Source organism: Narcine bancroftii, chromosome 9, assembly GCF_036971445.1.
Source record: "Narcine bancroftii isolate sNarBan1 chromosome 9, sNarBan1.hap1, whole genome shotgun sequence".
Classification (NCBI taxonomy): Eukaryota; Metazoa; Chordata; class Chondrichthyes; order Torpediniformes; family Narcinidae; genus Narcine; species Narcine bancroftii.
The window spans coordinates 100,040,466-100,055,184 of record NC_091477.1 but is presented as its reverse complement, the minus strand read 5'-3'; the positions used below and the strand labels follow the sequence as shown (position 1 = coordinate 100,055,184).

General features: G+C 41.5%; 1 long non-coding RNA gene across 10 annotated transcripts in view; it reads left to right on the top strand.

The window, feature by feature from the left end:
• LOC138742514 (uncharacterized) overlaps positions 1 to 14,719 on the top strand; it is a 182,917-nt gene that overhangs the window by 49,865 nt on the left and 118,333 nt on the right. The window lies entirely within an intron of this gene.

Here is a 14,719-nt window from a genome sequence, read left to right as displayed (position 1 = left end):
CAATATAAAAGCAGCACAGAAAGAAAAAGCCTTTTTAAAAAGAAAAATAAACATTTTTTTCAGGATTTAAAGTAGTGGAAAATACTTGCTGTTTCAAAGAGGTTAGTATTTACACATAGATGCTTGATTCCCAAACAGCAGTTTCCATTGAAGTTTTCTCTCATGAACATATAGCAACTAACCCAGACCAAACTTTCCACACCAGAAGTTTCTTTAGATTGGGCTTTTTATGAGCATTTTTCTTGCTGATCCTTCACTTCCTTTTAAAATCGTGAAATTCTTTACCTGTTTAATATGCAGCTAATTTGTTGCTAACAGTAAGGCTATGTTTCTATACTTCAATTGATCGTGCATTTGTTCACATGTGACTTCTTTTGATTTTGGTGCATGGTCGCAAAACACTCTGCTATGGTATAATTTATAAGCTACTAAGATTTATTAAGCAATGCACAGTAATTGTGCAAAAGTGATGGTATTGTTTAGATTTACAATTGTTACTGATTTAATAATACTGATTTAACATTAGAACAAGTCAGTTACTTCTGTGGTGCTAAGTCACCATGTAAAGGTTATTCTTGCACATATTCTCAATAATTTTGCAGAATAAAGAGGGAAAGAATTGGCTGGAGAAACAGGTGACTGATATTGCTTTAATATAAAGCATACCAAGAAATAGAGATCAGGAGTACTGTAGGGAACACAGCAGGGAATTAAATTAATCTTTTGGATTTCCGAGGAGAAATCAAAGGAACAGTCACACCATGAGCTGAAATTAGTCTCGGAAGGAAAGGAAGAATTAGAAGCAAATTCTAAATGTTTTGCATAACACAAGGGAAAGCAAAAAAAAAAGTGACTTGGAGCTTACATTTATTTTATTTCACAAGGAATGTACAAATATATCCAACTCCAGGAGGGGAGATGATCTTGATTTGGCCTACGATTGTGTAAGAACTAATTTTACTAAGACCAATCTGATGAAGTCTAATCAAAGCCTGATGATGGAGTCATAAGAATATTTAAATTATAAACCAGTTGACCATGGGTATCAGCGCACAATATGGAATTTATGATGGTGAATTCTTACCATTTTACAGATAAATGTTATTGCACTGTCACTGGTTTAACAAGTGTCTGTTTCAGATTCAAGTTGTCATCTGGTTGATCTTGTTAGAAAACTAAAGATGCATAATGTCATTAGTTGAAAAATGTAACCCATGTTTTAGGTATGCAGTTTTGCAATGTCTACTTGCAGTAAGTAGAGTCTATGTCACTAACAAATTAAGCTTTATTTCTGCTTGTCGAATATAGACTTAATCAACTGAGGGTGGTGGGGGAATGGAATGAACTTCTGGGAGTGGTGGTAGAAGCGAGATCGATGTTAATATTCAAGGATAGGTTGGATAGGTATATGGACGGGAGAGGTGTGGAGGGTTATGGGCCCAATGCAGGTCAGTGGGATCAGGTGGGAGGTGATGTTCGGCACGGACTAGTAGGGCCAACCTGATCTGTTTCTGTGCTGTAAATGGTTATATGGTTATATGATCTTTTTACAATTTTAAACTTGTACATGGTCTCGGCGATGCACATTTCTCCATTCCATGGCTAATTAACACGATTTTGGTTGGCTAGACTGAATATTAAAATATTAATTGTTTGGTGCTATCTCTGAAAGAGTCATTTACCTTTAAATTAATAAATTACAGGATTCCTGTTAATTTCCTTTTGCGACAGAGCACATAGTAATTAATAATAGGATTGCCTTTTAATCTCATGTTTAAATCCTAGAGTTTAAATTTAAAATTTAAAACCGGAACACCCAGGGTGAACCCATGCAGGTCATGGGGAGAACATTCAAAATCTTTACAGACAGCACTGGATTTGAACCTGGGTCGCTGGCACTATATAGTGTGGCGCTAACCACCACATTATCGACCTAAAATAACATTTTACTGCATAATTCCTTCTATAATTGATGGTATGGCTTGAATTCACCTGGAAAATGTTGAAAAGGAATCATTCCAGAATTGTTTAAGCATATTCTGATTTATTTTTTCCACAAGTTGCAGTTAAACTATATTTCATGTAGCACTTTGCATCAGAAAACATTAAAATATATTTCTACACTATGCTATAAGGATTTGTTACCTAATACAGTTTATTCAGGCCATGGGGCCATTTTATAAGGGAAGTTTAATAGGACCAGTTTAATGACATTCAATAACAAAAAATAAGGTTACAATTTGAAGGCTAAAGGGCGACTGAAGAGGCAAAACTCCTTGGTAATTCAGTCAAGCCATTCTTGGTATTAGAGCACTTGCTTGTACACCAAGTTGATCTCTCACTACTATGTATTACCTCATGCAATATTTGGGTGACAAATTTATGCTTTCAACCAGGAGATTTTGACAGGAAGTTCAGATGCCAGATATATTTTCTTTCTACTGTACTAAGCGTAGAAAGCATGGTTTTCAATTATTTATAATTTCTTTGACTTTAACCTCACTTATACAGAATGTTGAAGTTGGATTTAAAAAAAAATCATTACTCAAAGTTGTTTTTGATTGTTATGTTTAGATAGTTTCAACCTCATTGATCCAAGTGATAATATAGTATATAAAATCTACTCTAGTTGTTATCTAGAGGTGTCAGGAATTCCAGGTGAAACATTTTGTCTTGAAATGTTGACTATATTATTGGCTTCCATGGATCCTGTCTGACCCATTGAGTACTTCCAGCAAGTTGTGTGTTGCTCCAGTTTTCTATCGCCTGTAGGGTCGCTTGTTTACCTCCCTGATTGCAGCCCTTCATTTAGTTATCACTTGTGGCCTGCATAGTTCAAAACTAGACACTGATTAGTGTAGACCCATTTGCAGTTTGGGAATTAAATGGGTCAGTTGATCATTTGGGTTGAGGGCTGCGCACAGATTTAATTCCCCTGCTTTTGCCCACAATGCCATTATTGCCTGCTGTGCCACTGGTCTGAACTTGTTTCAGTACTAAGTGTCATGTGCCACTTGTCTTGGGTTTTTGCAGTGTTGCAATTTTTTTGTGATGGCAATAGAAGTTGGTATCAGTACTTTATGCAGCATGCATAAAGAAGGTGAAGTCCAAATTCTTGCCAATTCATTGTTCTTTCAGACTTACCTTTGCTGTGGCTGGTGCACACATTTGAATGGAGTCATCAATTTTATGAATGGACGCATTGAACTTAGTTGCAGATGGTGCGAAGGTCCGATGGCAGAGGACTGCATTTTAGGATTGTCTCATCACTGGACACTAAGGATTTATGCCCTCTTAAATATGTTATTGGTGAAATGTATAGAAATTAAAAATTGCTGCTGTGGTGGCACAAAATTAATATTATAAATGTATGATGAAAGATGAATGGTCTCTATTGTAAAATTACAGATTTTGTGAAAAAAAACATTTTTTTGCTCTAACAGTAAGTTCTGGTTAGGTTTGCTATTTTTCTTTATTCCACTTACATTTTTAGTACTTTAATACTCAGCATTTAACTGAATTATTTTAGTGGATATCAGAATCATTCAGAATCCAGTTGTGATATGTTGCATTTCGGGAGGTCAAATGTCAGGGAAGGTGTGCACTTTATGGGCTGGCATCAAAAGAATTGATGAGCAGAGGGTTTTGGTGGTCTAGGTCTATAGCTTATTGAAAATGGCCATGCAAGTAGATTGGGAGGTAAAGATGGTATATGCATGCTTGCTTTCATAAGGAAGTTATGTTGCAGTTATATAAAACTTTAGTAAGGCAACATTTAGAATATGTGTGCAATTCTGATTACCCTGTTACAGGTAGGATGTGAAGGCTTTGGAAAGGTACAAAGGGGGTTTACCAGGATGTTGCCTCATTTAAAGATTGGACAAACTTGGATTGTTTTCTTTCTGAGCATAGGAGGCTGAAGGGGATCTGATAGAGGTATATAAAATCATGAGGGGCATTAATAGGGTGGAACATCAGTATCTGCTAGAAACATCACACGCAAGAGGACATGTGTTTAAGATGAGGAGAGATGTGCAGGGAAAATATTTTACAGTGTAGTAGGTGCCTGAAACTGTCTGTCAGGAGTAGTGGTGGAAGCTAATACAATTGGAGCATAGAAGAGGCTTCTCAAACACAAGTATGAAAGGAATAGAGAGCTATTTATAGGTGGAAGCAGTGAAGTTTTGAGTTGTTTCTGAAATCGTATTTGGCACAGACACATAGGTTGAAAGGCCTTTTTCTGTGTGGTACTATTCAAGTCATATAATACACGTTTAACAGCAGTGAATTTCAAAGACAGAGGGGGCCTCAAGATCTGTTGCTGAAGATAAGGTCATCACTTTGCAGGAGGTGTGTGGAATAGAGAACTCCAGTACCAATGCTGATGAATCTGAACATTTCAACCACAAGGATTGTGATGGGTTCATAGGCAGAGGTTGGATAGGTCAAGCGTGAGTTATCTATCAGTTATATCAAAATGATGATCCTCCTTAAGGTGACATCTGATGTACTTCAGATTTGCCTTTGAAAAAGCACAAACAGGAAGTGTGATGTTACCCTTGTTCATCAACAATTTTTGCAATAAACTAAATTTTGCAATTTGTGTCTGATGTTTCTTCTATTGTGATAAAGAAGTTTGGGTTCTTTTATATTACTTATATTTCATTATCAACTCACGACCTTGTGGGACACTTCCATTTTGTACATTTAACCCAAGGTGGAACATTCCATCTCTGACACTTTCTAGTGATCAGGAGGATCACCAGCTCTCAATCACCACATTCCCTTTCTTTAAGATATTCAATCTAGCAACATTACATGGTAATACAGTATTCATTTCAATTTAAAGTTAAACACAAACATCAACAGCAGAGCTAATTCACTAGCGTGTCATATCTTCACAGCTCCAGCCAAGGTAAGTTCTGTCTCTCATACCAACCTCTCTCTCACTTTCTTATCAATAATTCCAAACATAATTTGATCACAGATCATTATATCTTGTAGCAATACAAAATTGCATGTTCTTGCTTTCAATTTCAAGTCCATTAAAAAAGTATGTAGCTGTGTGTACAAATGAAACACATACCTCTGGAATGTTTAATTTTTCTTTGGGTGAGCAGTGTCCATCAAACATCTCGATAACCTTATCAAACTTGCTCAGGTCATCTGCCTCATCATAAACAAATGTGTTGAAAACTTCTAGTGCTTAAGGTTCTGCCATGGTAAGTAGCGGTGCACTCTTCCGTCAATCTGGTTTGCTATCATGTCCAATGATTTGTAGATACAGCATGAATTGTTGTTTGAATAATCATCACTTGCGGCCAACATTCCCAGTCCAATTCACAGCATCAGGTGGCTTCACACTTCCCTTGTCTCCTGCTGATATCCATAGATACCCACTCCTGGTACCATGTGATGTTTATTCTATTGTGATAAACAAACTTGGGTTCTTTTGTATTATTTATATTTTATTAATCACTCACGACCTCGTGGGACACATCCATTTTGTGCATTTAACCTGAGGTGGGATATTCTGTCTCCGATGCCCTCTAGTCAGGAGGATCACCAACCCCCAATCACCATAGTGTCATGTTTTTGAGTGCATAAATAATAGAAGCAATGTGGTGATTGTGTTTGATCCATTATCAAATAAGATCATTTTCTGATCAATTATTCCCTCGGATTGTTTGTGCAGTTGTTCTTTATGTTCATTTAACTGAATTTAAATTCCTCAGCTGACAAGATGAGAACATCAGTCCAGAGGGTTGGATTGCTTGTCCAAAAAAATAACTATTACATTATCGGATCATGGTCAATCTGTTCTTCAAATGCTTTTAACTTCCCACTGACCATTTCCACTCAAACTCAACTAATTAAAATCAATAATTTCCAGCTAAAATGCTCTCATTACCATTAATTTATCCTACTTTTGATCAATTTACCTCCAATATTTCAATGCCAACATTTTGGTAAGTACGTTTCCCCATATCTGAAGTTCTGAATACTGAAAAGATCCAAAAATCAATTTTTTTTGCGACGTTTGAAAAAGCCATCGAGAAGAATTTCTAGTGTTTGATGCTGCAGTTATCTTGTAAGCAGAGATCAAGTTGTTTTTTTTTTTGGTACGTATTAAGCATTATTTCATGCTTGAAAAGCAAACTTATTTTTTGTTGTTGTTTAACACTCTGATACAAGGAATCTTGCTGATGCTACTGCCATTGTTCCGATAACTGAAAAAACTCTAACCGAAAATCTTCCAGACATTTTGGATATGGGGAAACATATTGTACAAACCAGGAACTTTTCTATTTTCCCCTCCCTTGCTTCCCTTGTAGGTGCTGGTTTTCCTGAAGGGAAAATGTTGGAGATCATCGGCAGGGGTTAGGCATCCAGCTGGGTGTACTGGTATGTTGCAATTCAAGCAAAACACAAAGGCAATTTCTGTCTGCTGTGTCTGCTCTTTTGCCAAGTTTCAAAGTGCTCATTGTGAATTATATCTCTCAGAGTTGGATTTTTACCCTTACTTGCTGGAATTTTGTATGTGTTTATCTATTAAAACAACCAAAACCAAATTAATAATTTTCATCTTAATCACTGGATTAAGATGCATCTTTTGTAAATGGAAAACAAAAAAACAAATTGCTGGAGGAACTCAGTGGGTCAAGCAGTTTCTGTGAATGCACAGGGATAGACAATGTTTTGGGTTGAGACCCAGTGTGAGGACAGATTGTGGTGGGCAGCTAGCCAATATAAAGGGGTGAGGCATGGAGTGGCAGTTGATTCATAAAATCAGGGAAGATGGATAGTGAACAGATCCAGAAGAGGGAAGGGTGGAGTCCGGGAATAGTAATGTATGGGTGATCAGTAAAGACAGATAAGGAAAGAGCAAAAAGGGGTCAGGTGGAGTTGGGGGAGGGGAGGGTGGAGGTGAAGACAGGCTGGCAAGTAATGATCTCCTCGTGTGTTTCCTCCAGGAACTCTAGTTTCTTCTCACCCTTCAAAAGGTATGGGGATTGTAGCATATTTGAGCAGCATGTGCTCCTGGAAATGAGAGGTCTGTTTCTGTCCTGTATGCCTAAATTTAAAAAAAAATTAAAAATTAAAAATCTCTAATAAACACTGAGACCCAATACTAATGTAATTATCCAACAAAGGAACTATATTGGTACATATAACTATGAATAATCTATGATACATAGCCAAATGGCAGAAAAAAAAATACTAATAATCTAACCTGTGGTGCGCTGTTAGCCAGAATCAGACACACACAAGGTAAAGACTGTACAACAGGTTTTAATCCACAAAGACTTCCACAGAGCCGGGCTGTCTGTAGCTGCAGTAACTCTGAGTGAGCTTCGGGAGGCCAGTGCAGGCTTATAATCCCAGAGGGTGATTGACACTCGACTGGGTGGGGCTTGATCCCTTCAGGCTGACTGATTGACAGCTGGCCAGGTGTTGTCCTGTCCCCTTACACTCCTGTAGGTACAGAGGTTGCCCTCTTCAGTAGACTGGTGGTGTACCACCACATTCACCCACTTCTTTAAAATTGTCCCGGGGGGGGGGGGTGGGGGTGGCAGTAACAAGGAATCGCACTCACTATATACATATAATATTTACAGATTGAGATGATCCAGCAGCCACTGGGGTCTCTGTGACTGTCGTAGGACTGGCTCCTGGTCATTGGTCAGAGGAAAAGTGGGGGGGGGGGCTGGCGGCAGGGATCTGTGTGGCTGGTGTGGTGCCGCGTGGAGGGGGTGGCTGGATGGGCTGGGGTCAACGTATGAGGGTCATATTGAATGGGTTGGGGGGGCGGTTCTGTCTCCCAAGGCTGAAGCAGGCCCCTGGTGGTCAAGGAGGTCCTGCGTGCCCCATAGCTGCCTGGGGACGGGGATGTATGCCCGGTCAGCGTCCTCCTGGGCTGGTGGGTGCTACTGCTGGTTCCAGGTCCCTGGTTGAGATGGTGTCCTCTCTGCCACTGCCGAACCTAACATAGGCATACATGGTTTGCATGTAGGAGGAAGACCTACTCGACCAGGGCTTCGGCCTTGTGTGTCTGTATGTGTTTACGCAGGAGCACCGGTCCCGGGGATGTGAGCCATACTGGGAGAGACATTCCAGTCGCCGATCTCTGGGGAATGAAAACAGATATTAGTGAGGGGTCTCGTTGGTAGCCATGCACAGCAGCGACCGAATGGCATGGAGAGCCTCGGGCAGGGCATCCTGCCAGTACTCAATGGCCCATCCTTTCAACCTGAGAGGCAGGAGGACTGCCTTCCAGACCACATTCTCGCGTTCCACTTTCCCATTGCCTCTCGGGTTATAGCTCGTTGTGCGACTGGTCACGATGCCCCTCGCCGTCAGGTACTGGCGCAGCTCGACACTCATGAAACTAGACCCCGGTCGCTGTGGATGGAGGCGGGGTAGCCAACCATGGTTAAAATCTGCCCCAGGGCCCTGATGACAGTGGCCATGGAGGTGTCCGGGCAAGGGATAGCGAAAGGGAAGCATGAGTACTTGTCCACTACTGTGAGAAAGTAGACGTTTCGTTTCATGGAAGGCAGGGGCCCTTTGAAGTCCATGCGAGACACTCAAAAGGCCTGAGGCGGGCGGAAGAAGTGGGGTTTACACTCCGTGCAGACCTGACAGGCCTCAGTCGTGTCCCTGACATCCCTGATGGTGTACGGCAGGTTTCAGGACTTAATGAAATGGTACAACCTGGTGACACTCAGATGGCAGAGGGACTCATCCAATGCCTGTAGCCTGTCATCATGCATAGACGCGCAGGTGTGACAGAGGGTATCGAGGGAGTCATTAAACTTCCCGGGGTGGTACTGGATGTTGAGGCTGCAGGTTGCCAGCTCGACTCTCCAGCACAGTATCTTGTCGTTATTGATCTTGCTCTTGTGGGTAGTGTTAAACATGAACGCCATGGCCCACTGGTCCATAAGGAGGGTAAATCTCCTGCCGGCCAGTTAGTGGCGCCAGTGGCAGACCGCTTCCACAATTGCCTGGGCCTCCTTTTCAATGGCAGAGTGCCCTAGCTTGGAGCCTTGGAGGGTCCTTGAGAAGAAAGCGATGGGATGGCCCTCTTGGTTGATGGTAGCAGCGAGGGCTACCTCGGAGGCATCGCTCTCCACCTGGAAGGGGGAAGTCCTCATCTACAGCCTGCATCGTGGCATCTGCGATGTCTTGCCTGATGCGGATGAAGGCTGCCTGCGCCTCGGGTGGGAGGGGAAAAGTTGTAGCTTGGGCCAGTGGGAGGACCTTATCTGAGAAGTGAGGGACCCACTATGAATAATAAGAGAACAGGCCAAGACACCTGCGGAGGGCCTTTAACGTGGGGGGAGGGGTAACTCCATTAATGGGCGCATCTTTTCTGGATCTGGGCCGATGACTCCATCGGCCACAATGTACCCCAAGATGGCAAGGCGGGTGGTGCTAAACACACACTTCTCCTTGTTGTACGTGAGGTTCAGTTCCCCGGCCATCTGGAGGAATTTTTCCATGTTTCCAGGTTTCTGGTCACGGCCACAGAAAGTGACGTTATCCAATATGGGAATGTCGCCTTTAGCTTGTGCCGGTCTCCCATGCGATCCATCTCCTGCTGGAAAACAGAGACCCCGTTCGTGACCCCAAAGGGAACTTGGCAGAACTGGTACAGGTGCCTGTCCGCCTCAAAGGTGGTGTAGGGCTTGTCCTTCGGGTGGATAGAAATTTCGTGATACTCCGACTTCAGGTCAATCATGGAGAAAACCCAGTAGCGGGCTATCTCGTTGACCATGTTGGAGATCATCGGCAGGGGTTAGGCATCCAGCTGGGTGTACCGGTTAATGGTCTGGCTGTAATCCACGCCCATCCTCTGCTTACTTCCCCCTTTGACTACCAGGATTTGGGCTCTCCAAGGGCTGTTACTGGGCTCAATGATGCCTTCCGCCACAAGTCGCCGCACCTCCGCCTTGATGAAGTCTCTGTCTGCGGCGCAATAATGCCTACTTCTGGCGATGCTCGACTTGCAGCCTAGCACAAGATGTGGGAAGAGCGCCAGTGGGGTGATGCGCAGTGTGGAGAGGCCGCAGGTTGGCCGGGGCTGGTAGGTTGGCATGCTGTGTAATGTGAGTGGAGGTTAACACTCTGCAGGTGGCACTAGAAATCTAGGCCCAGGAGGATTGGGGCGCAGAGTTTGGGCATGACCAGGAGCCTGAACCCTGTGTAAGTCTCCCCTCCCACAGTTATATTGGCCGAGCAGCACCCGAGGGTACCAATAGTCTTATTCTTGGTGAGGGCGATCAAGCAGGTGGTGGAGTTGACTTTTAATCTCAGGGAGTGGGCCATGCTCAGGTGAATGAAGCTCTAGGTGCTGCCACTGTCGAACAGGCACTTCGTTACCTGCCCGTGGACTTGCATGTCCATCATCGAGTGCCCGAGGTTGTGAGCGAAGTCCCTGGTCGGTGTGGTGGTGGCCAGGACCGTCTCGGAGTCAGAGTCATTGGTCTCCGGCTGTGCACAGTGATTTATGGCTTCCGGAGACATGGGGAGCGTCGGTAGGGCAGCCTGGTCATTGCCCATGTTGACCACATCGACATTGGTCATGGGGTGCGGGTTGTGGTAGCCGATGCCACCCGGAGATGTGGGCAGTGTCGGTAGGGCGGCCTAGTCATTGCCCGTGTTGACCACGTCGATGTCGGTCGCTGGGTGCTGCGTGTTGCCCCCTGCAGTAGCCTGGTGGTGTACCACCACATAACCCCACCTTTATGAAGTTGTTGGTTGAACATATTTGCTCCACTTCTGTAATAAAAAAGGAAACAGCCAAATCACTAAATGGTATCCAATTAGTCTTAATAAATTATTAAAATAATTAAGAAAAAGACCTCATAAACTTACAAAGTTAAAATTCATTTCACTAGTAATAGATCTAATTTTTTTTCAAAATCAGACATGCCATCACATCAGACATCCATTGGGTGTGCGAAGGAGGGAAAGCATCGTTCCATCTCATCAATATAGTTCTTCTAGCAATAAGAGACCCTGACAAACATATTCTTTTGAACTCTTATTGTCTTTTATTGATAAATGAGGTGATCTTTAGCATTATGTAACCATCTTTTAGGATGTTCCAGGTTTCCTTTTGGTTTCACAAGATGCCTGCTATTCAGTTCTGATGAAAATTTATAGACAGAATGCTGTGTTTTCTTCTGTGTGTTCAATAATATAAAAAAACTACATGTATTGAAATAGGAATTCAGTGAATCCAAAACTCATGATACAATAACTGTTCTTATTTCAAATTAATGTAATAAAAATCCATGATGTAGTTGGCATTCGAAAGTGCAGTTCTCTGAAATGTTTACTCTGGCATGTATTCAAAAAGCATTGTGGGAATATTATTAAAGGGCCACTGTAGGGTGAAGCTGAGTAGGAATGTTTTATGGATTTGCGAGAGATAAAATATGAACTCTCTCTCCCTTTTATTTGCTTCGATTGAAAGATCGAAATACATTTGCTAATTGCAATTGCTGTGCTCGCATTCATTTAAAGGGGAATAGAATATAAGATGAATGTTGAAGTTTGATAAGGTTTGAGACCTCACTTGGAGTATTGTGAGCAGTTTTGGGCTTCTCATTGAAGAAAAGATGTGCTGATATTGGAGAGGTTTCAGAAGAGGTTCACAAGAATGATTCCAGGAGTGAAGGGATTATCATTTGTCAGCTTTTGGCCTGTACTCATTGGAATTTAGGAGAATGTGGGTGGGTGGGGGGGGGGGGGGTGGTGGATCTCATTGAAGGCTTTCCAATGTTGAAAGGTATGGTCAGAGTAGATGTAGAAAGGTTATTTCCCATGGTGGGAGAGTTCAGGGCAAGAGACACAGCTTCAGGATTGAAGTAAGAACAGAGATGAGGAAGCCAGAGGGTAGTAAATCTATGGAATTTGTTGTCACAGGTGGTTGTGGTGGTCAGGTCACTAGGTGTATTTAAGGAAGAGATTGATGGGTTGTTAATTAGCCAGGGCATCAAAGGTTATGGGGAGAAGGCTGGGCAGTGGGGCTGAGTGGGAAAATGGATCAGCTCATGATTAAATGGGGCAAACTCGATGGGCTGAATAGCTTATTTCTGCTCTTATGGTCTTAAAATGAAGCCAAATTGGAAAAAGATAATTAAAAATAAGTAAATTAGCAAGCAAAGTAGTGATATAATTCTGCAAAAACAATTCTTCAGGAAAAGTAAAAGAGCAAGTCAAATAGATGTCAGATGCCACAAAAATAAATACAAAATTCTGCAGGATTTTCCCAAAATTTATGATAACACTGAAAGTGAGTTTCAAGCACTGTTGCATGTTTCTCTTGTTCGGTTTTTGAAACAGTGCAATCATCTATATGCATCAATAAGTTTTAGTGTAGTAAGGACTCTGTGTCTGGAGATTCATTTGGTAGTTGGGACAGGAGTGGTAAGAGGCATCCAAGTTTGGTGAGCCAATGAGTATATTGCTTGAGCACTCAGCAAAATTCAAAGTGCCAACAGCACTGAATGGACCATCACATTCTACCCCATTGTCGAATCCCCAAAGCAAGTTAACAGGTAAGACCAGGACTTGGGCCAAGACTGGCTGGTGGAAGGAGCATTGGTTGTGGAGGAGGGTGAGTTGCCTGTTGGGGTGAATCTAAAGCCTCTGCTGATGGGCAAGGGTCGAGGGCTAGAGCCAGAGTTAGAAGTTGTGAGACCACAACAGGGTTGTGATGACTGGAGAGTTAAGTTGTGAGGTTGGTTGGTGGAGGTACATTGGTGGTGGTGAGGAAATCAATCAGTAGAGTGTTTGAAATGAAAGAAGCACTATAAAGCATGATTGTGTCCACTAACAGGTACATCTGAACAATGTGATCTATTTTCCCAGGAATGTTGGTACAATGAGAGGTGCCTCGTCACATTTTCAAGGTGTCACATTTCAATCCACAAATCGGTGTAATTGTGTTCCATTTAAGAAATTGGGTTTCATAAGTGTGAAATTGAGAAACAAATATTTGTAGGCCATAATATTTTCCAAATCCTTATAACTAAATGTCAGTCAGGCAATATACTGAACATGTTCTCTTAAATGCACCCGGCTCTCACACTAATTGCTTTGCTCAACTCAATTATTCTTGCTAGCTGCTGTGTTGTTATTGTTAACAGGTTCTATTCTGAACTTGAATGGTATTTTAGAATCAGAATCAGGTTTATTGTCATGAACATGTGTCACAAAATTTGTTGTTTTGCACTAGTAGCATTGTGCATGACAATACTTGTGCAAAATTGGAATAAAATGCGGTTCTGTAAATAAATATTTTGAAATAAATGATTAGTACAAAAAGAGAAAAAGTGAGTTGGTGTAGATTCATTGTCCATTCAGAAATCTAATGCCAGATGGGAAGAAGCTGTTTTTGTAACTTTGGGTATCCGTCTTCAGGCTCCTGTACCCTTTTGCTCATGGTAGCAGTGAGAGAAGGACTTGCCTGGGTGATGAGGGTCCTTGATGATAAAAGCTGCTTTCTTGAGACCGCCTCTTTTAAACATGTCCTTAATGGAGTGAACTCTAATGCCTACGATGGTGTTGGCTACGTTCACAATTCTCTGTAGCCTTTTCCTGTCCTGTGCATTGGCACCTCCATACCAGATGGTGATGCAACCAGTCAGAATGCTCTCCATGGTACACCTGAATAAATTTGTGATTTGTGTCTTTGGTGATTTTGATTGATTTCAATGAATAGGCTTGGTTGATCATAGGCCACATAAAACAGGCCTGAGCTAATTCTGAGGTATAACTATCCAAGATTATGTTGCCAGAGACCAGTGCATCAATTTTCTGATTCCAATACAAAATTGATGACATCTCTATCCCTTCCCATCCCTTGGTATCTTTGTGCCTCAAATCAAAAGGAAAAATACAGCAGTGGATGGAACCCTTTTGATTTCAAATGATTAATATAATTGTCAATTGAAGGTGACTCTAATCTATCTCTTGCATTCAATTATGTTTCCTTATGGACATGTTAACAAGAAGTATCTGTAATGAAGTTGCTTTGTATAAATAGTTTATTAGAATGAAAATCATGAATAATATGTTCCACTGTAAAAAATTGCGCATGTAGAAGAGTATTATAGTGGAACACTACCATGGTTAAAGTACTCAAAGCTGGAATAGCTTGGGGCTTTTTCATAAAAGGAGCAGAAAGCTTTAGTACCATGTGTATCACTGGAGTGTCAGCTAACTGCTTTCTGATTTTAATGTGAGGGATTTTCAAAATTCTGGAGCTATTACTTGAAAATTTACTTCAGCAGATTTTCCAAAGCTTATGCAAGGTAAATCCATAACATAACATATTAATTAACACTCATTTTGCTTCCAGATTTATTTGAACTAATCTACATAAAAGCTATTATGCAGTCTAGTCCATCTATTTTCCCTCTTCGGTTAATTAATTTTTAACATCTGGTACAAGCAGAATATTTTATGAAGATTGTTAGGATATGATTTATCTTTCACTCCCGGTACAGATTATAACTTGCTCTTGACTTTCTCATATTTAGTTATCTGCAAGGTCCACTGTGAAATATGTTTTTATCCATTACAATCCCTCAATTGTTTATTTTAAATCTGTTGAGTAATTCTGCAGTATAAGGTGATTAGAGTCTCCTAAATTACATCTTGGCTGATTTATGTAATAAACATTTCAATAGCCTTTCGTATT